A 22,711-nucleotide genomic window follows, 5' to 3' on the forward strand; every position below is an offset into this window, starting at 1 on the left:
GCTAACCGGAGCAATAGCGCGGTGGACCTTGTGTTTCTCCGAGACAATCAGCTGCCCTTCTTCAATCTCATACTTGAGGCTGAATAAGGGCGGGATTATGAAGATGTTATTAATTAGTTTAGATTTTCACCTACACTCCCGTTCAAAAGTTTGGGGTCACCCCCTCAAAAACATGTCATTTTTTTAGGCCCATATCTCCGCCAATTTGCGTCCGATTTCAAAACCCTAGGTTTCATTCAAAAGATAATAAGTCAAAGAAACTTTGAACATGATTTAAAAGAAACTTTTTCAAAAAATTTTGTATGTAAATTTAACCCAAAGTTGTCAAATTTTCTAAAAAATGAATATAAACTCACGGCAGTGTCGCTGGATATTGGGTCGACCAAATTTTAAGATGAGAGCGGTTATATGACCCATTTTCAATTGGCTTTCAACTGCTTTTTACAGAACTTAGCTAAAAAATCTAGGAAAAAAAGTTATTAAGTAAATTAATCCTTGATGTCATCGACCAAAAGTTTGGGGTCACCCCTCAATATGATGTATCGGCCAAAAGTTTGGGGTCACTATCGTAAAACATGGAAAAGTGACTTGTTGATATCTTTGTCATCTTCAATTCAATTTTAATTCTTCTTGGCTTATTTGAAACAAAATGAATGATACTTACTACATAGACATTGAACCACACATATTTGTTGAAATTTACATACTAAAACTTAACGTAAAGTTGCCTCATTTTTTGAAGCGTGGTAAAATGTGCTAACTTTACATAACATTTTTATATACAAAAATCGTTAAATACGTTAAGTTGAAGACATCAAACGTAAATTTAGTTAATTATCTTTGAAATGAGCCAAAAATAATTAAAATTGAACTATAGATGACGAAGATATCACCAAATCACTTTTCCATGTTTTACGAAAGTGACCCCAAACTTTTGGCCGATACATCATATTGAGGGGTGACCCCAAACTTTTGGTCGATGACATCAAGGATTCATTTACTTAATAACTTTTTTTCTGGATTTTTTAGCTAAGTTCTGTAAAAAGCAGTTGAAAGCCAATAGAAAATGGGTCATATTACCGCTCTCATCTTAAAATTTGGTCGACCCAACTTCCAGCGACACTGCCGTGAGTTTATTTTCATTTTTTAGAAAATTTGGCAACTTTGGGTTAAGTTTACATACAAATTTTTTTGAAAAAGTTTCTTTTAAATCATGTTCAAAGTTTCTTTGACTTATTATCTTTTGAATGAAACCTAGGGTTTTGAAATTGGACGCAAATTGGCGGAAATATGGGCCTAAATAAATGACATGTTTTTGAGGGGGTGACCCCAAACTTTTGAACGGTAGTGTATATGGTTTCGCATTATGCGTTTTACACAGTGTATTCAGTGAATCCTCTCCTTTGGCGCACTCAAATCGATACCGATCTGGCTTTATTGTTGCTGTTCTTTTTTGTGCTGTGATTGTTAAGAGTTTAATCTTGCCCAGTTTGGGTAGTGGCTACGGTTAGGATAGCTCAGATTAATCTTCAGCACAAAAGAACAGCAACGATCAATATTTGTAGACTTATGCAAAATGGTACAGCCCAAGTGGCGTTAGTCCAAGAACCTTACTTTCGTAAGGGGAATTTCTATTTATGGAACCTTGTGAATCCGGTGTTTGCTACTTTCAGTAAAAATGAAATGGCAAACTCACGTGTCATGCCTCGAGCATGTGTGCTTGTCAACAACGCAATCGTTGCTACACTCATCTCTGAACTAACTACCAGAGATGTAAGTGCTATCACAATAGATGTATCTGTTGGAAACCTCAACAGGAAATACGTTTATTGTTCGGTTTATTTACCGCATGATGAACCATCCCCTACGTATGCTTTCAAGCAAGTCATTGCATACTGCACTTCAAAAGGCCTTCCGCTAATTGTTGGTAGTGATGCTAATGCTCACCATATAATCTGGGGCAGCTCAGACATCAATTTGAGAGGCTCCAGTTTGATGGAATACTTAAGTAGTACAGATCTTGGATTACTTAACATAGGCAACCGCCCAACCTTCATGGTATCTGGTAGAGAGGAAGTGTTAGACATAACGCTTTGCTCTAGCAGAATTAGTCATGAGCTGACCAATTGGCATGTGTCAGATGAAGAATCTTTATCTGACCATCTTGTTTGAACATGTGAATGTTACTTCGCAAACTTTGCGTTTCAGGAATCCCCGGTCAACCAACTGGGATCTCTTTACCGATTTGGTTGCAGCCAAATTTCATGGATACTCACCATCAATTGACACTCCAAGTGATTTAGATGATGCCGTTGATACTACAACGGCCTTCATCATGGAAGCTTTTGAAGAAGCCTGCCCTCTGCGGTCTGTGAAGACCACAAGAGGAACCCCTTGGTGGAACTCCGATCTGGCGAAGCTCAGGAAACAATGTAGAAAGAGTTGGAACAGACGACGTTCGGCTGGATCGGAGGCTTTCAGGTCGGCTCGCAAGGCCTACCAGAAAGCTCTTCGGTCTGCTGAACGATCCGGCTGGAAAAACCTTTGCACAAATGTTTCCAGTCTGAGTGAAGCCAGTCGATTGAACAATATCCTTGCAAAATCTAAGGATTTTCAAGTGAACGAACTTCGTTTGCCAAATGGTGATTTCACTTCCTCTGATGAGGAAGTTTTAGAATGTTAATACAGTACACACTTCCCCGGATGTGTGGATATTACATCTTCGGATGAACCTAATGTCTTTTCTTGTAGTTATGATTCTTTAGCTTCGGCTCGGAGTATCATAACTTTAGAATCGATTGAATGGGCACTTAATAGCTTTGCTCCTTTCAAATCTCCTGGGGCAGATGGGATTTATCCTATTTTGCTTCAGAAGGGATTTGATCATTTCAAACATGTTTTGAAACAACTACTTGTTTGCAGTTTTGCTACAGAATATATTCCCAAATCCTGGCGGGATATTACTGTGAAGTTTATTCCGAAAGTGGGTCGCGCGTCATATGAAGAAGCAAAGAGCTTCAGACCTATCAGTTTGACCTCTTTTCTTCTGAAATGCTTAGAACGCATAGTCGATCATCACATCCGTGATGTTCATCTGGCCAATGTGCCTCTTCATGTGAACCAACATGCTTATCAATCCGGAAAGTCCACTGTGACTCTTTTACACAAGATTGTTTACGATATCGAGAAGGCATTCGCTCAAAAGCAATCCTGCTTGGGTGTTTTCTTAGATATCGAGGGTGCCTTTGACAACGTGCCTTTCGATGCCATATTGGAAGCCGCACGGGGTCATGGTATATCTCCAATGATTTCCAATTGGATTCACCAAATGCTCAAAAACCGACATCTCTTCTCGACATTGCGTCAAGCAGCGATTAGGAAATTGAGTGTTTGTGGATGCCCCGAAGGGGGAGTCGCTTTTGTGGAATCTCGTAGCAGATACGCTATTGAGGCAACTCAATAATAGCGGTTTTCCTATTTATGGTTTTGCCGACGACTACCTAACATTGTTAGTCGGTATGTGCATCAGCACCCTTTTCGACCTGATGCAAAACGCTCTTCAGGTAGTTGAGGGTTGGTGTCGCCAATATGGCCTTTCGGTAAATCCGAGTAAAACATCTATTGTTCTTTTCACGGAAATGCGAAACCGTAATGGTGTTCGAATTTCACGTCTCTTTGATTCTGAAATCAATGTGACTGAACAGGTAAAGTACGTTGGAGTCATTCTTGATTCCAAGCTTTCCTGGACACCTCATGTTGAGTTCAGAATCAAGAAAGCTTGTATGGCCTTCGGGCAATGCCGGCGAACCTTTGGTACAACTTGGGGTCCAAAACCCAAGTATATCAAATGGATCTACACAACTGTTGTTCGGCCAATATTGGCCTATGGATGCCTTGTGTGGTGGCAAAAGGGCGAAGTGAGAACGGTCCACTCAAAGTTAGGCCATCTCCAAAGGATGTGCTTAATGGCGATGTCTGGAGCGTTCTCTTCAACTCCCACGGCAGCTCTCGAAGTTCTCTTTGACGTTGCCCCACTACACATTCATCTCAAACAAGAAGCACTTTCTTGCACTTACCGCCTATGGGTACTCGGTTTACTTGAGGAAACTCCTGTGAACCGCAGTTCAACACACACCTCGTTGTTCCCACTTTTGGTGAATTGGGACAAAGTTGTCCTTGCTCCAAGTGATCTTACAATTGCTTGTAATTTTCCATATAAGACATTTTCCACGAAATTCCCTTCCCGGGAAGAGAAGACATCTGGTTATCTGGAAAGAAGTATTTCAGACGGCATCGTATGTTACACTGATGGCTCCCTTCTCGAAGGTCGAGCAGGTGCTGGTGTTTATTCTCGTGAGCTAAGGCTGTATCAGTCTTATTCACTTGGCAGACACTGCACCGTTTTTCAGGCCGAAATCTTTGCTCTTATGTGCGGAGTGCAATCAGCACTTCAGCAGCACGTAATGGGCAAAGTAATATACTTCTGTTCAGATAGCCAGGCTGCTATTAAAGCACTTGCTTCGGCCAACTCCAGGTCGAAGATAGTTATCGCTTGTCAAACTCAAATTGAGGAGCTGAATTCAGCAAACGCTGTTCATCTTGTATGGGTACCTGGCCATTCTTCCATCGCTGGAAATGAATTGGCTGATGAGTTAGCTCGCACTGGAGCATCACATGACTTCATTGGCCCTGAGCCAGCTATTCCGGTATCCAAGTGTTGGGTGAAGCTTCGGATTGACACGTGGGCTGCCACTCAGCACAAACAATACTGGAATAGTTTGGAGTCATGGCGACCGAAAACAGGCTAATGAGATTGTGGCCTGTGAGTTGTTCACACTTGAGTATCACGTGTACCTACCAAGCGCGTCGATTGAGATTTCGGGGAAGGTTGCCGATGGATCTTTGACCTGCGAAACGATCATGCAAGGCTGTGGTCGTTTCCATAACCCTTCTCTACCTCCTGTCCAGATACTGGATTGCCGGCAACTGCACTCGGTCTCCGAGGAGGGCGAGAAGAAGGTTTAAGCACCATCTGAAGAATTTTGTGTGACCTTCTCCAGATCTGCATTACCAGATCTGCTGGCGATTGGCAAACTTCGGCTACCTGTGAGGCTGTATGTACCGATGGTAATGAATTGCATCAATTGCAAGCAGCTGGGTCACACCGCCCAGTACTGCAGCAATAAACCTCGCTGTGCAACATGCGGGGAGAGACATGTGGACGGTGCGTGAAAAACGCCACCCAAGTGTGTTTATTGTGGCAGTGACCGTCTACATGTTCTGGTTGCTTGCCCAAGGTACATACAGCAGAAAAAACATCAAAAACGATCGTTACAGCAACGATCACGGCGAAGCTACGCCGAAATGCTGAAAAAAGCTGCCCCGACCGTTGAATCCCGTAACATCTACTCGTCTTTATGTCTCGATGATCAGGGCTCTGACTCTGAGGTCGGGGACGGGGTTCCCTTTGTTTTCAAGGGTGAAACGAGGAAACGGACGAGGCTCCAGAGACCCACCAAAAAACCTCGGAATCTGCCTAGCAGCGACCCCCAACCCACCATGAGAAATTTCAAGAGTGGTAAGAAAGTCACAAATGTTCCCCTCCGGGATTCAAAATCCAGGACGCACGAGACTTTCCATCACTCTGGCATCGTAGACATCATCCTCAGCTTCTTCAATGCTTCAGATTCCGTGAAGAACATTGTAAAAAGACTTCATCCTTGTGTGATCCCTCTTTTGAAGCAGTTGGCTTCTAAAATGCCCCTCCTTGTGACAATCGTATCTTTCGATGGCTAATTTAACCACCGAGGTCGAAGATACGATTTCTGTTCTACACTGGAAGTGTCGTAGTATTACACCGAAATTAGTCGTTTTTAAATTTTTAGTTAACAATTTTTGCACTATCCGAAACATGGCTGACACCTGATACTGATGTAGCCTTACCTTTTCCCGATTATAATATCATTCGCCTTGAACGATCCGACTCGTACAGAGGGGTGCTACTATAGATCAAGAAGCAGCACTCATTTTACAGAGTCGATTTTCATGCGATGACAGGCATTGAAACCGTCGCATGTGAGGTGACTATCCGTGGTAAATTCCTCAGTGTTGCCTCCATATATCTTCCTCCGAGAACTGTGATATCTCGCAGGGATCTCGCCCACATCTGCTCGGTTATGCCTGAGCCACGGCTGCTCATGGGAGATTTCAACTCCCATGGTACAGGCTGGGGGGAACTGTACGATGACAGCCGATCAACTTTGATATATGACCTCTGCGACGACTTCAACATGACAATTTTGAATACCGGAGAAGTTACACGAGTGGCACCTCCAGCTCAAGATGGCAGCCCTAGAAACGCGGTTCGGTTGAAAACTTTAAGCGGTATGCTTCCCTTGAAAGCAAGTTTAAGAACTTGGTCAAGGCGAAGTAAAACGGTTACTGGCGTCGGTTCGTCGAGGGTTTGTCACGCGAGACTTCGATGAGAACTCTTTGGAACGTCGGAAGAAGAATGCGTAACGCGTCGTCGGTTAACGAGGATAGGGAAACCTCTCCTCGATGGATCCTCAAGTTCGCAAAAAAAAAGTTTGTCCAGATTCCGTACCCGTGGAGCGAATAATTCGTGCTGTTTCCGAAGATAGGGACGACATGGATAGGCCGTTTTCGATAGTTGAATTCTCACTTGCTCTTCTTTCATGTAATAATTCCGCTCCAGGTATGGATCGGATCAAGTTCAACCTGCTTAAAAACCTCCCCGACGTCGCTAAGAGGCGCTTGATGAAGTTGTTCAATCAGTTCCTGGATAACAACATCGTTCCGGATGATTGGAGACAAGTGAGGGTGACAGCTGTTCAAAAACCCGGGAAACCCGCTTCAGATCATAATTCGTACCGTCCAATCGCGATGTTGTCTTGTCTACGGACGGAAGTTGTTGGAGAAGATTATTCTCTTTCGAACGGACAAATGGGTTGAATCGAGGGGCATATTGTTCAGAAATTCAGCTTGCCTTTGCTCAAAAGCAGCAAATGGACTCAGTGTTTTTGGGTATTAAGGGAGCTTTTGATTCAGTTTGTGTCGATGTTCTTTCCGACAAACTGCACGAAAGTGGCCTTTCACCAATTATGAACAACTTTTTGTATAATTTGCTGTTTGAGAGCTGATGAGTTTTGCTCATGGCGACTTGACAGTTTCACGAATTAGCTACATGGGCCTCCCCCAGGGTTCATGTCTAAGCCCCCTTCTTTACAACTTTTATGTTAGAGACATAGATGATTGTCTCATTGGAAATTGCCGACAGGGTACCCGGGTACCCAGAGCCCATTTGAAAAGCACGGTGTAGAAAAAAGCAAAAAATTTGTCGGACACATAACGGTTAATACAGCTTGCGGATGACTGTGTTGTTTCTGTAACGGGATCAATAGCAGTTGATCTGCAAGGACCACTACAGGATACTTTGGATAATTTGTCTACTTGGGCTCTCAAGCTGGGTATCGAATTCTCTCCGGAGAAAACTGAGATGGTTGTCTTTTCTAAAAACACAAACCGGCTAAGTTTCCGCTTGTTCTGATGGGTAAGACAATTACTCATAGCATGTCTTCTCAATATCTCGGCGTCTGGTTCGACTCCAAATGCACCTGGGGGAAGCACATTGTGTATCTGATACAGAAGTGCCAAAAGCGAATCAACTTTATGCGAACTATTACCGGAACATGGTGGGGAGCACACCCGGAAGATCTGATCAGGCTGTACCAAACAACCATTCTGTCGATTTTAGAATACGGCAGCTTTTGTTTTCAATCCACGGCGAACACACACTTGCTGAAGCTCCAACGGGTTCAGTACCGTTGCCTTCTGATCGCGTTAGGTTGCATGAACTCGACTCACACGAGTAGAGGTACTTGCTGGAGTACAGCCTCTGACAGACCGCTTTGCAGAATTGTCGTTCCGGTTTCTTATCCGATGTGAGGTTGTGAATCCATTGGTCATAAAAAATTTCGAAAAGCTGCTCGAACAGAACCCTTAAACTCGTTTTATGACTGTGCACTATTGGTATATGATGCTGGAGGTAAGCCCATCTCTGGTTAACACCAATCGTGACAACTTCTCAAACTTCGACAGCTCCTCAGTGGATTTTGATCTCCCTATGAAGGATGAGATCATCGGTATTCCGGAATCTTTTCGTTCCGTAGGTATTCCACAGATTTTTGCAAGTAAGTTCGGGCATGTTAGCGGGGACAGACAGTTCTTCACAGATGGTTCAAAAATCGATTATTCGACTGGATTTGGTGTCTACAACGAATTTCATAGCGCCACCTTCATGCTTCAAAGCCCTGTTCTGTATTCGTAGCGGCTATATACTACACCTTAGAGTACATTCACACTCTTTCACCTGAGCACTACTTCATTTTTTCTCTGGAGGCTGTTCGGTTAATGAAACGGATGAAGCACTCAGCGTACTTCCTGATACGCCAAGTATTGAGTGCTTTGACCAAACGCCCCTACACCATCACCATAGCTTGGGTCCCTTCACATTGCTCGATTCCGGGCAATGAGAAGGCGGACTCGCTGGCTAAGGTGGGCGATAGCGAAGGCGATATTTACGAGCATCAAATCGCCTTCGACGAATTTTTTGCATTGGCCCGTCAGGAGACCTTGATCAGCTGGCAACACAAATGGAGAAATGGAGAGATGGGTAGATGGTTGCACTCTATCATTCCACAGGTGTCGAAGAAGCCATGGTTCAAAGGGTTGGATTTAGGCCACGATTTCATTCGTGTAATGTGTCGGCTGATGTCCAACCACTATTTTTTGAACGCACATACAGGGGATGGCCAAAATGTTTGGGATAGGCAACTTTTTTTCCTCCCACAAAAAAGTTCAACATGCTGTAACTTTTCATAGAGTGCATACAAAAATTTCAAATTTTGACTGTTTGTCAACCTATTATATGTGCATCATTGGAACAAATGTGGGCTCGATTAATTAATTTTTCGCGAAGTTGGAACCGTTTGGGTAATTTAGACAACTAATTTTTGAACTGTCATATCTCGGAAACCAGTGAACCGAATTGAATGAATTTTTTAACGTTTATCAACAATATATTGATATTTAATACGACGTTACAAAATGTAATATTTTCTCCCGGCGAATTAAGTTATACCGGATTAGAATTTTTACCCATATAGAGGAAAATAAGTCAAATTTACAATACCACACAAAAATTACTAAATGTGTTCTTCCTTCAATCTAAATAGGCTCTAATATATCTGATTAGAGATAACTTAAGAACTAAAGTGGAAAATCTTTGGATATCAACACTAAAAAATATTGACATTGATGTAAAAAAAATACATTTTTTCGAGAAAAATCCAAAAAGTGTCAATCCATGATAACTTTTTTCAATGTTTAAAAAGTACCTATGTTTTAATAGTTTGTGAAGCATTTAAATATTGTTAGTGTACGTTCAAAATTTAATTCAATTCGGTTCATTGGTTACCGAGATATGACACCTTAAAAATGAGTTGTTTGAAAAATAGTGTTTTACCCGAACGGTTCTATCTTTGCGAAATATTAATCAATCGAGCCCAAATTTGTACCAATGATACACACATAATAGGTTGACAAACATGGTTAGGATGCGACTGGGATGATTTTGCTTCAGATTGTTGGCTTTGCAGTCTTTTGGGGAATCGAAAACACTAGTTTATGATTTTTCCCGACGTTTCGGTCCGTATGGGACCTTTTTCAAGGGTTCAATCGGTCAAGGTTTCCTAGTCAAGATGGCTTTGCTAAACTCAAAAATGTCATGCGGAAGTTTTGGTATAGATTGAGTCCGTTCGGTTTTCAACCGTCGTGATGCGTCGTGATCTCATACTTATCGGGCGGTCTAGAATTCGGTCCCTGTTTTTGGAATCTTCCACTATTGTCAAAAATTGAGATTTTTTGATGCGCTCTATGAAAAGTTATAGCTTGTTGAATTTTTTTGTGAGAGAAAAAAAAGTTGCCTATCCCAACATTTTGGCCATCCCCTGTACCTTCCGTATTGGGCTCTCAGGAAGCAATATCTGTGTCTGTGGCGTGGCTTACCAGGATATCGAACATGTCGTGTGGGGATGCAATGAGTATCGTGAGGTCAGATCTGAGCTGCATGAAATTCTCCGGGTCCGAGGAAAACAACAGAAACCCGAACACTTCTCTAAATTGGCAGGACTTGACTTGGAATACATGAATCTGATTTACCAGTTTTTGAAACGTGTTGATGTCAGAGTTTGATTCCTTGTTTTCGTTGTTCGCCCCCTTCCGGTTGTCCTCTTCTTGTCGTTGTCTACCGATAATGTCCTTTTTTCGTTCCGTTACAGATATAGACAATTTGTCCCATCAATGTTTTTAAGTATAAGTTAGCAAATAATTTAGTTTAAGACCCCTACATCCCCCTTCCCAATTTTATTTTATTTTTTTTTCAATCCTTAACCCCTAAACAGCTGCGAGTACTTCGGCTTCCCAAACTAACATAGTATTAAGGCAGTAATAAATTGTAAAATGTAAAAACAAAAGATTTCGGCTCAGTTATGCCCATGTGGCGCCCGAGCCTTCCAAATAAACGAATAAGATAAAAAATAAACTTCGAGTCGGTAAACACTGCAACACTGCTGAAGATCAAAAAGATTCGATTTTGTGTTATTAATAATTAATTACTCACGAGTTGAAAAGTACGCAAAAAAATCAGCTTCCGTTTTGTCTGCAACAAAAAATTTCGAGATCATGTCATTATCTGTTACCAGTTGGGATAAAGAGTAATCGCCTTGTTGCTTGTTTTGTGCCTATTTTGTCTAACAATTCTCTTCACTGACTATAACTCAGTCTATTTTTAACCGATTATTGGAACACGATCAGATACGTACATTATCTAGTTATGATAAAAATTCAAGTCAATCGAATCTAAATTGATTGATTTATTGCAACAAGTGTCCAAAATAGGTCCTCCTGCCCAAATGGTCCCAGACTCTATGTTCTGTTTTTGTCAATATCCGTTTAAATCACTACTTGTTCTAGTCATTTTTTGTGTTTGTTTTGTCATGCTACTATGACGCTGCTGATAAAACCATCAAAAGTCGAACTCGATTACCTATGACTTGAAAAAAATACCTCGGAAAATCTTTTTTTTTTTGTCATATCATTAGATTCCCAGAAATAACTAAGGGACGTCATGAGGGCTCCAAGAAGCAACATTTGAAGGAACTTTCGAAGGAACTGCGATTTGCAGAAGAAACTCCAGAGGGGTTTCCAAAGGGACTCTTGGGAGGAAACGCAATAAGAAACTTCGGAGAAATTCCAAAGACAAATGGCCGGGGCTCTGTTAAACCGAACTAAGCGCCAAAAAGATAATTCCGAGATAATTAAGCTTAAAGTTCAACCACTCACAAATAAACAACAGCGGAGATTATTTGAAACTTTTCCGCACACATGTAACTTACAAGCCTTCATAAACCATCAGAAATTCAGAATACATGTAAATTATTTGGAATCATTGATATAATTACATTTTATTTCTTGGTACTTTGCACTCAGTTCACTCTGGCTGATCAAAAACATTAGAAAATGGTTTATAGTTCAGTTTGGCTGAATGTGATTTTTGTTTCAGGTAAAACCAGTTGGATAGAGAAAAAAATCTCGATTTTTCATCGTCTACCAAGTTGAAATCGATATCACTCACAATCCTTTACATGAATCAAAAAGGACGCGTATAGTATGGTGGTACGGAGGTCTCAAAATAGTTTGAAATATGAACGGCGGAAGCCCTCCCAGCTCAGTTTTTCCCACCCAAGCTTTTTCTTCATAAGCGGTGCATGTGGAGGCACAGAGCAAGAGTGATTATGTCAAACGATGGCCTTGCATACCCTGAGGTCCTGAGATGTGAATGTGGAGCAATTTGTGTACTTCAAATTTATGCTGGTCGAAGAAAACCGTGAAAATGTTCTGCCAAAGTGCACTAAGTACAAAAAAGTTTTCAAAAATATAAAAGAGATTCGAACTTGGATCATCTGAGTGATAACCAAGCGCGTTACCTCTAGGTCATATTACCTTGCAGAAGGTTAGTCGTTAAGTCTGAATCAAGTTCTAAACATTCTTCTCAAGGATGGTTTTCGTGAAAAAGCCATTTTTCGATCAGCCAAAGCGAACCAAGTGTTTGATTTTTTTTCAAGCTTTATTAATCTAATTAGGCCTGTTGTTCAATGACGGCTCCTGTGTTAAATTACCAGTATGAGGTGTATCGACATAACGCTGGTATTAAAAACCAGTTGGTTTTTGTATTGTTGAGAATAAATTGATTCTAAAATGCTGTGGACTTGGTTCGGTCTGACTGAATGTGATTTGGAAAAATGGCAATCAGCGCCATCGAAACATAATTGGTTCCTCCCACACCCATATTTCTAATAACGTGTTCATTTCTCTCACAGATTGTTTCTATGAGTCGGTTAGAAGTTAGAAATCTGACGGCGATGAGGAGAACTTGAAATGTTCATCACCTGGATCAAAACTAAAATATTTCGCTGATTCTATCGAATGGTTTACAGTTCACTCTGGTTGGATGTAAAATGATGTTTTGTATGTTCCCCCAAACAGAAATTTTGAATTTACTCCACGAAGAGCTGTCAGAATTACTGGATTTTTACATGCAAGGAAGATCATCCATCATTTTCTTCACTTAATGGTTAAGAAAACTCAATTTTTTAAAAAATGGTCTTTGGTTCGGTTTAGCAGAACCCCGACCAAATATAGAGAGAATCTAGCAAAACCTCAGGCATAATCCTTGAACTTTAAAATTTAAAATTTAAAAAGAGTCCAGGCTAGAAACTCTTCCTTAGAAAAGTTCTCATCAAATTCCAAGAGACCAAACAGCGGTATAGTATAAGATAACCTAAGAAATTCCAGAACAAACTTTTTGAGAAAATCTAAAAGTAGTTCTTAAGAATTTTCAAGTGGTTGTATAAAACAACCTTAAGATTTTCTAAAAGTATCCTAGAAGACACTTCTATAGGAATCCGTGAGGGAATACCTGGAGAATTCTCTATGGATACTTTTGAAGCAATGCCATTTGGGAGAAAAGAAACACATCATGATTTCTTAAGATATTGATATCGCGTTCCGGGAGATTAATCAGTCCAGGAAGTATGTCAATTTGAAAGTGCATTCCAGGTAAACTGCAGAACTGGCATGTGTGTCACGCTTGCGTTCAACGAAAATAGACAGATAATATCATGGTCTGTAGAGGTGTGTTATCTGGAACAGATGCTATTTAAACAGAGTTGTTTCGTAGTAGCAAAAACAAGCGTATGCTACTTGTTGCAAAACTCGATTTTTCAGCCCTTGTCGCATTTATCCTGCTCGGCCATCCTTATTGGATAAACGTACGAAATCATCATGTTGCAACTTTTTGCATAACTAGGTAGCTAATTAGAAAATGAACTGAAAAAAAAAACGTCTAAAATACGGCAGCGTGTTGCTAAAATTCAGTTGTAAATGCTGAATGCAGTATATGCTAAAATGCTGCATATTAAAAAAACATCTTTGTTGCGTGCAGGTAAGCTTCAGTTATAAATCAGAAATGCTGGTTATTTAAATTCATCTTGGTTGTCTGGTTAATGAACTTTTTAAGTTCAAGGCTTCAAATATAACTTTCAGGTCCACAAAAGTCCCTTCAAATAAGTCGACACATTTTATCTTTGAAGTAACACAAAAATGCTGAACAGATGGCTTAACTATTACGTACCCCTCCATCCTTCGCTAACAACGCAACTCTCAACTAATTATCGCTTATTATTCTATGGCATACTGAAACAATATCCAGAAACTCTAGAAGTCACTCGTGCACCACAATGTCGCTGCACCATTCTTGAACTCATTACTAATGACTGCATTATGGGCCACCCATAATACATCCCCGATCAAAAATCCTTCTTGCTTCTTGCGTATGTGTGCGCAGGCACAGTCACTCGTTCTCTAGGGAAAAAATGTGATCGCAGCAAGAAAAGTTTTTCAATTAAAATTTTCCAGAATATAGATGCATGAAATTGAACATTTTCATTTCAACTCCCTGCACAGCACACCGCACGTCATTCTCGTTCCACACGCCGCCGTCCGCGTACCCTTGTCACCAGTAACGGTGTGATATATTTTCTACCAGCCAGCCAACCAGCCAAGTGATGCTGCTGCTGCTCGACTTCTCATGGGAAAAACTGCTTTAACAATCTGGCTCGTAATTTTTCTGCTTATAATAAACTCGCACCAGTAACACCATCTGAGCAGCAAAATCCTCCCGACAGAAAGCAGAATCATGCGGCCCCCAACGAACGAAAAGCAAGTCTTTTTCCAACCACACAGTAAAAGCTCTCACACACACATACACACATACACACCGGCAATCCTAACTTATCTCCCGTGCCGAACCGAAAGACCTACACAAACCCATCTCATGATGAGATATCAGTAGGTACGGGAAAACGTCGTCGTCGTCGTCTGTTTCGTGGTCGTAGTCGTGAAAATCCAGTGCTCAGTCCTCAGCATCCACTCACTTCAAACGATGGCGCATAGTATAGCATAGCGAACCTCTCAGTTGAATTGACACAACGGGTACACCACCGTGCAGGAGAGGAGCCCACTCGAACTGCTGGGGAGCGAATACAAAATAAAGTGTACACACGCGTGTCCTCGTGGGGTCACTCACACACAGGAATCAGGATTATCAGCAGCCAAGGTCAGTGTTGCCAGTCAAACAGTCAAGTGTTACATTTGAATTGTAATAATAATGGCGAAACAGAATAGTTGATACTGGATGCTGTCATTTAACGTAAAATAGTGAGATACCATGCGTCTCCACGGAATTTCTGTGAAAACTCATATCCAACAGATGCAGTGTTGGTTTTGAAAGTCTTTCGCATGATACCTTTATCCACAGCGATTAGCGCTCTATTTTAATTTACTATTATTGGCTCTTTATTATGGGCATTTTCTGCCCGAGGCTGGTTCATCCCCGCCTATTTTAAAGACAGATGCTACAAAACCGTTCGACTATTTGAGCATCCTCAAATACCTCCTTATACAGTCTAGACCATAGGTTCCCAAACTTTCAAGTACGCGACCCCCTTTGGCCAGCAGACGTACTTTTCGCGAGACCCCCCCCCCCCCCCCCATAGAAATTCTCTCATTTGTTGTATATTACAAAAAAATATTCGGCTGTCCCTCGCGACCCCCTGGATGAAGGCCGATGACCCCCCCTGGGGGGTCGCGACCCACAGTTTGGGAAAGCATGGTCTAGACTCCTACAGACTACAGTCTAGACTACACGGGTTCTATCTACACGGTTACATATTACACGGATTTCTATTACACGGCAGTCCGTGTTGTAGGAATCCCAGAGCTTATGAGATTCCGTCTAATTGTGGTTGGGAACGTAATCCAAGATAGCGCCATACTTGTTTTTGGCAAAGTTGTAGTACTAGAATAGATCTTCCACACAATGCCAACTAACATCCAATTAGTTGGCAATTCGGTCGATAGAGGCGCTATGTAGAAATGGTTGCTACATACACTCGTCCGAAGAAGCTCACATAAGTTATCACATGCGATATCTCAAGATCTTGTTTATTTGGAACAATTCTGTTGTTGTTCGGTAGGTCAAGAACAATCTGGTGATTCACCAATTAGTTTGAGATTTCGTCGCTAGATGGTGCTAGATGTCAAGTAAAGTTTTAAACTTCGATTCAGAGTTGATAGAAGAGTGTTAAGGCTTTGGATCGCCAATCCGGAGACGGCGGGTTCGATTCCCGTTCCGGTCGAGAAAAATTTCTCGACTCCCTGGGCATAGTGTATCATTGTACTTGCATCACAATATACAAATCCATGCAATGGCAGGCAAAGAAAGCCCTTCAATTAATAACTGTGGAAATGCTCAAAAAGAACACTACGTTGAAGCGAGGCAGACCAAGTCCCAGTGCAAACGTCGAGCCATAAAGAAGAAGAAGAAGAAGAAAAAGAGTGTCGTCTTCGGTAAAGTTCTTCAGGAAGTCAAAAGCTATATGGTGATTCAACAATAAGTAGGTGATTTCGCCGCTAGGGGGCGCTAGTCGTCAAGTAAAGTTTCAAACTTCACTATCTGGAGAACCAGAGCAGATAGAAAAGAGTCGTTTTCGGCAAAGTTATTCAAGAAGTCAAAAGCTATCTGGCGATTCAACAAAAAGTTAGCGATTTCGCCGCTAGGTGTCACTAGTTGTCAAGTAAAGTTTCAAACTCTGCTATCTTGGGATCTAGAGCAGATAGAAAAGTGTCGTCTTTGGCAAAATTTCATAAGAAGTCTAGAGCAATCTGGTGATTCAATAATTAGTTGGCGCTTCCGCCAACCAAAAACAATCTAGAAAGCCAACCAAAAACAATGCTAGATAATGTCATACATGCTATGAATCGAGTTTCATCCAAAGTTGGCAAGGTGGACTGCTATGTGTGTAGTGTGCGGTACCACTACTTTTGTGTCAGCCGGTACCACTACAGCTGGTACCACTACACTTGTGTTACAGGGAGTCGAACAGTGCTCTTGGAGATGCAGAAAGTGTCATCCCGATCTGCATCCGGAAGCGACCGGAGCTAGGAAGAAACTAAATAAGAAACAGGCGACGAACTTGGTTGCTCTCGATGCTACATAGAGTGAGATATCGAGGTTAAGTAGGCACAATCAGACTTCTGAAAAATTCAATAACAATTAGGAAACATTCAAGAACTGGGTATTTTACGTAATTCCGATCCTATTGAGACCAATTAATCTCTGTCCAGCAACTCCTATGCCTACCTCCGCGTGTCACTATTTCTTCTGCTAACATGAGCGTTTGTTCTCGAAAAGGAACGGCTCACATCAGCGGCTGAGCTTATTTTAGAGGCGGCTGATCGACGTCCAAGTGTCAAGGAAGGACTCTAAGATCAGCTGTGCTCCATGGTTCTCCGGAAATTAGGGGGTTGGTCCAAAAACCTGCCGATCTCTCAACTTCGCATAATCGCTGATCTACTTAAGGAGTGCAAGGAAGGGGTCATTAGCCCTATCTACAAAGAAGGTGGCAAGCTGGAGTGTGGGAACTTCCGAGCGATCACATTTGTGAATGCCGCCTACACAGTGCTATCCCAGATCATCTTCCGTCGTCTTGCACTCAAAGTAAATGAATTTGTGGGCTTCGTTGACGGTCGCTCGGTAATGGACCACATTTTCACCGTCCGGCAAATTCTCCAAAAATACCAAGAATAGCAGGTGCCAGCACATGTTGATCGACATCAAGACGGAGGGTTCCGGGTCATTTGGCCGGACGCCATTTGGGCGAATGCCGTTTGGCCGAAAAATGAATTATGTAACTAAGTGGCCATGCCACTTGTTTCCCGCATCAGTATAACTCGAAAGAACAGCCTATTATTCAAAGAGGGGAAAATCTTCGACAACATATTAACAGTTTCAACGCAAACTAATGTCTGAATGTAAAAATTAGAAAAAAGTCTATGATTAAAAGAAAGAATTGTTACTAATGAATGATCATATTGGTAGTTATAATGTAAAAAATGCATTGTTTTTATCATAAATCGGCCAAACGGCATTCAGCCAAACGGCGATCGGCCAAATGGCCGGATACCGAGTTGGAGTACGACATTATCGACTGCAGAGAGCTATGGCTTTATATGGACGAGAACGGCTTATGTGGGAAGCTCACTAAACTGACCTAGGCGTGTTCGCCACCGCCCCTCCTAATTGTTGTGCCATTGTTGACATTCTGAGAGGAGTATATGCCATGAAATTTTCCTTAGAAATTCCTCCAGAAAATCCTTTTGAGGAACCTCTAGAAATTTCACCAAGAATTCTTCTATAAAACCTTCCATGCAGCAAGAGTTCAGAATCCTTTCAGTATTTTTACCATAGACTTCTTTAAAAAATCTTTAAAATTTTCGTTCAGATTTTTTTTTAGAAACGCCTTAAGTTCCTCCAAGACTTTTCCAAGCCATTTCTTTAGAGAACCTCCTAAAATACTACATTGATTTCTTCGGAATTTCATTGATTGGGTCACGCAAAAAATGTTCATTTTCAACCCCCTCCAGCCTATGGGACACTTTTTGTATGGGACCTCTGAAATTTGTGTATGGGTTATCATTTTTTAAGCTCCCTACCTAATCAAAGTATGACGTTATTCATGTACCTTTCTCTTGCAAAAATCAAATCAGGAATTGCTTTTGTGAAATAATCCAACAATTCTTTTAGGAAATCTTCGATCGGTCCCTTCAAAATTTCTTTCATGGCTTCTTCAATAAATTACATCGGAGAATGTCTCCAGGAATTTCTCCAGAAGTTCTTTCATGATTCTGTTTAGTGATTCCAGCAGATATTCTTCCAGAGATTTCTGCAGAAATTCGCATAGATTTTTTTTTGTCTGTATTAACGAGACTTTTAAGCCTATGCTAGTTTATCTCAGGACCTACGCTTTACTTCCCTTCCGAAGGAAGAACCCACATTTTGTGAGTATGTCGGGAGTGGGATTCGATCCCAGGTCCTCGGCGTGGTAGTCTTGTGTTCTAACCACCAATGGAAATTTCTCATGAGATTTGTTTAGGAATCTTTCCAGAAGTTTAAGTGTTTCTCCAGAAATGTTTTTGAGAAATTTCTTCAATAGTACGTTCACGAACTTCCCCGAGAATTCATTTAGAAAATCCTCCATGGTTTTGGTTAGAGATTTCTTTAGAAATTTTTCTGAATATTTAGTAATGAATCCATAAAAAAAATCAAACATGGATTTTTGACGAAGTTTCCAGAAGTTTTCTCTAGCAACTCATTTTAGAATTGCATCAGGAAATTTCCAAGAATTCTTCCATAATCCTCCAAGAATATCTTCTACGGCTTCTACTGGAATTAGATAGACGTCATAGTCAATAATTCCTTTCAGTATTTCCAGTATATTCAAAAAAGATCAGCAATTCCTTCGGAAATTCTTCCAAGGATTCCTCCAGAATTCACTTGGAAAATTTCGTCAGAGGTTATCGAAGAAATTTCTTAAAGTTTTTTTTTCCTGAAATTCCTCCTGCGGATCCTTCGGCAATATCTCCTTGGATTCCTTTAGAATTTTCTGCACGAATTTTTCAGATATTCCACTACAGATTTTTACAGAAGTGGTTAATGATATTACATAAAACATATTGGAGCAATTCTTCAAGGGTTATCTGAAGGAATTTCTAAGAAATTCCCTGATGAAATTCCTGAACGAAATTCTCTGAAGCAACTGTAAGAAGAGTTGCTGAAGGAATCTCTGTGGAAAATCTGGAAGAACTCCTTGAAATGGCTTTGGAGAAATACCCAGAAGAATTTTGTGAGAAACTTCTGAATAAATTTAAAGAAAAATCTTGAAGAAGATTGTGAGAAAATCCCAGAAAGGACATCCTTTATAATTTATGAATTAAACCTTGGAGAAATTTTTGAAGGGATCCCACAGAGTTTTGCGGGGATCCGTGCAGAAATTGTGGACAAGAAACCGGAGAAATTCTTAAACAAATATCTTATTGAATTTCTGAAGAATTACTGGAGATACGCTGGAGAAATTTATAAATAATTTCTTGAAAAATGTCTTAAGGAATAAGTGGATAAAAATCTCTTAGACAGTTTCCCTGGAGGAATTTTCGGAGGAACATTTAGCAGCAGACATTGAAATCAAATCTGGAAGAAAATCAATCCCCACCCTGGAGAAATATCTGAGGATGATCTGAAAAACCGCTCTGGGGGACCTCCTAGAAAAATATCGTGAGAATTGTCTGAATGAATTTCTGAAGAAACGCCTGAGAGAAGGCCTAGAGGGAATGTACAGAAAAATTCATGAAGGGACCTCTCTAAGAACTCCAACACAAATTTTTGGAGGCATTCTAACAAAAAATCTAAATTTCTCAAGGAATCAACAAAGGAATTCCGGGATGAATACCCGGAACAACCTCTGAAATTTTTTCGACAAGAATCAATAAATGTATAACTGAAAAACCAGCTGGACGAGTCTTTGATGAAACATCTGAAGGGATTGCTGAAAAACTCCACTCCAATCTGTTTGGATATTTCTGCAGGAATTGATTTTTTAAAAAATAGGCTATTTCAAATAGCTAGAGAATTATCTGAAGAACACATTCATAAGTTTCAAGTAAAATCTAAGAAAATGCTGAAACAATTTCTTAAGGAATTTCTGGATCTTCGGAGGAGTTCTTGCTGAACTTTTAAAAAAGTTCATGCAATATTTCCATAAAAAAAATAGTAAAAAATATATCAACCAGGAGTATCATGTCAATACTTTTTGTTCAGTATTCTTTGAAAAAAATATTGGAGAAATCTGCAAGCAATTGCTAGGTGCTAATTCCATAAAATTTCTGGTCTTTGAATTAATATGTTCCTTAATCTAGAATGAAAATTGCAAAAGTATATTTTGAGGAGCAGCTAAATTGTCATTTTTTTTTCTAATTACCATCAAACTTTATCATATTTTTTTTGCTTATGATGAGAAAAACTAGTGAGGGCCCATATAGCCGAGGCGGTAAACGCACGGGTATTCAGCATGACCATGCTGAGGGTGACGGGTTCGATTCCCGGTCGGTCCAGGATCTTTTTGGAAAGGAAATTTCCTTGACTTCCTTGGGCATAAAGTATCTTCGTGCCTGCCACACGATATACGCATGCAAAATGGTCATTGGCAGAGGAAGCTCTCAGTTAATAACTGTGGAAGTGCTCATAGAACACTAAGCTGAGATGCAGGCTTTGTCCCAATGAGGACGTTACGCCAAGAAGAGAGAGAGAGAAAAACTAAGGCTGAATGCACGTCGTTGCATAAAAAATGCACATGAGCAAAGTTAAATACGCTTCATTCAGCGTTTTTTTTTTCAATCTAAACAATTATCATCCTGATGAGGAAAATTATCCTAATAATGTGCCTAAGGTTCAGTATTAAAGTAATTTCCTAAGAGGCGTGTCAGATGTGGGGCGCTGCCATTTGGAATCCTTGAGTAACCAGTTCCGATTTTACCAAGGTGTAAAATGAGTTTTTGAAGAAAAAATATCCTTGTTAGAAGAAACGTGCGACATTTTGAATTTCTATACCTAGAGGTGTCCTTTATAAATTTCCTGGTGAACGTTTCATAAGGAATTACTCAAAAATCGATAGCATCGATAGATTCTTGTCGGGACAGTTCCTATTGACACGTTTAAATCTTTCGCACAAGCTTGGTTCAAATTGTACTTTAGGAACAGAAAACAAATTATTGTGTATTGAATTTTTTAAGTAATGGTAGTAGCAATTGACAAAAAATAAATAAAAAATAAAGTTCACGCTGATTACGCCACGCTGCCGAATAAGGTCTACCATTCTGCTGTCGAAAAAGATTCACCCTCGCACTAAATGCACCACTTACAAGACGCTGATAAGACCAGTAGAAGAATGAACCACGAGCTTGCTGAACTCTACGGAAGGGTTTCTCAAACTTTTTCAGCTTGCGACTCACTTTGAATAGGATTTGGTGGTGGGCCGTCATTTTTCTGAAAATTTGATCTAATCTTTTAAATAAATACACTTAATCACGTTACGTAGCACTCAAACTAAACATAATATGTTTTTGTTTAAATAACATTGATTTCTTCGTTTTTTTTTTTTTGAAAAGTCTGAGTAACATTAAGATGCTCAAGTGTTCAACTCTTAGGGTTTTCAAGAATTTGAGATAAGTTTCCGAATTTCTAATATATTTAACCAGTCTGGCTCCAATGCAACACTACAGAACAGGTCTTTGGTATTCTCATACACACATTTTAGAAATACATAAAAAAAACAATTTTTTACAAAGTCTTTGAAGATATAGTGGTAATTTAATGCTTCTGCAGAATTCCAAAGTTTGAAGAATGTACTGGAACTGGATGGTCAGATCCTCCTTGAAATTTTTATTCTCATCCTTCATTTAGATTATTGACATTCAGCTGAATTTTATCGAAGTTTAGCTGTACTGTCGAAATTTACTTTCTTGTCGAAGTTTGTTTTTTTTTTCCTTCTGCTAATAAGTATTTTATATTTCTATTTTTTATTGATATTTTGACTGCAGAACGTGTGCATCTATACTCATTCGAAGAGGGTATTCTGCTTAGAGGGTTCAAAAAGTCGGTTCAAGACTGTAAATCTACACTCTATTTCAATGTCGCCCTAGCCTCCGCAACCCACCAAAAATCAACCCGAAATCCGCCAGTGGGTCGCGATCCATAGTTTGACAAACGCTGCTCTACGGTGAACCTAGTATTTGGAAGGTGGTAAAAGCTGGAGAGAAACGCTGGGCAGGGTATGTTGCGAGAATTCCGTACAACGAACCTGAAAAGCTGGTGTTCGCAAGAGATCAGGATGTGCGTGCAAGGTTGGCAGACCTGGTGCTGAACGATCTGGCAAATGTGGAATGCGGCTGATGGTGGAGAACTGCACCGACACGAGTGTTTTGAGAGGGAATCGTTGATTCAGTTTTATTGTAATTGTAATGTAACACTATATAAATGAAATTTCCAAATGTATCTCAAATGAAATCACATGATTCAAGTTTCCAAAGAGATTCCTACCAGAAGAGCATTCACTTGAGCTCAGTTTTCTAATATTTTCATATTTCTTACATTTTTGAACTAGGTATGTGTTGATTCGAT

At 40.4% G+C, this 22,711-nt stretch overlaps 1 protein-coding gene across 5 annotated transcripts in view; it reads right to left on the bottom strand.

Moving 5' to 3' along the window:
- Positions 1-22,711, bottom strand: part of LOC109415821 (cyclic nucleotide-gated cation channel alpha-3) — a 571,815-nt gene that overhangs the window by 547,343 nt on the left and 1,761 nt on the right. The window lies entirely within an intron of this gene.

The sequence above is a fragment of the Aedes albopictus genome, chromosome 2 (assembly GCF_035046485.1).
Source record: "Aedes albopictus strain Foshan chromosome 2, AalbF5, whole genome shotgun sequence".
NCBI lineage: Eukaryota > Metazoa > Arthropoda > Insecta > Diptera > Culicidae > Aedes > Aedes albopictus.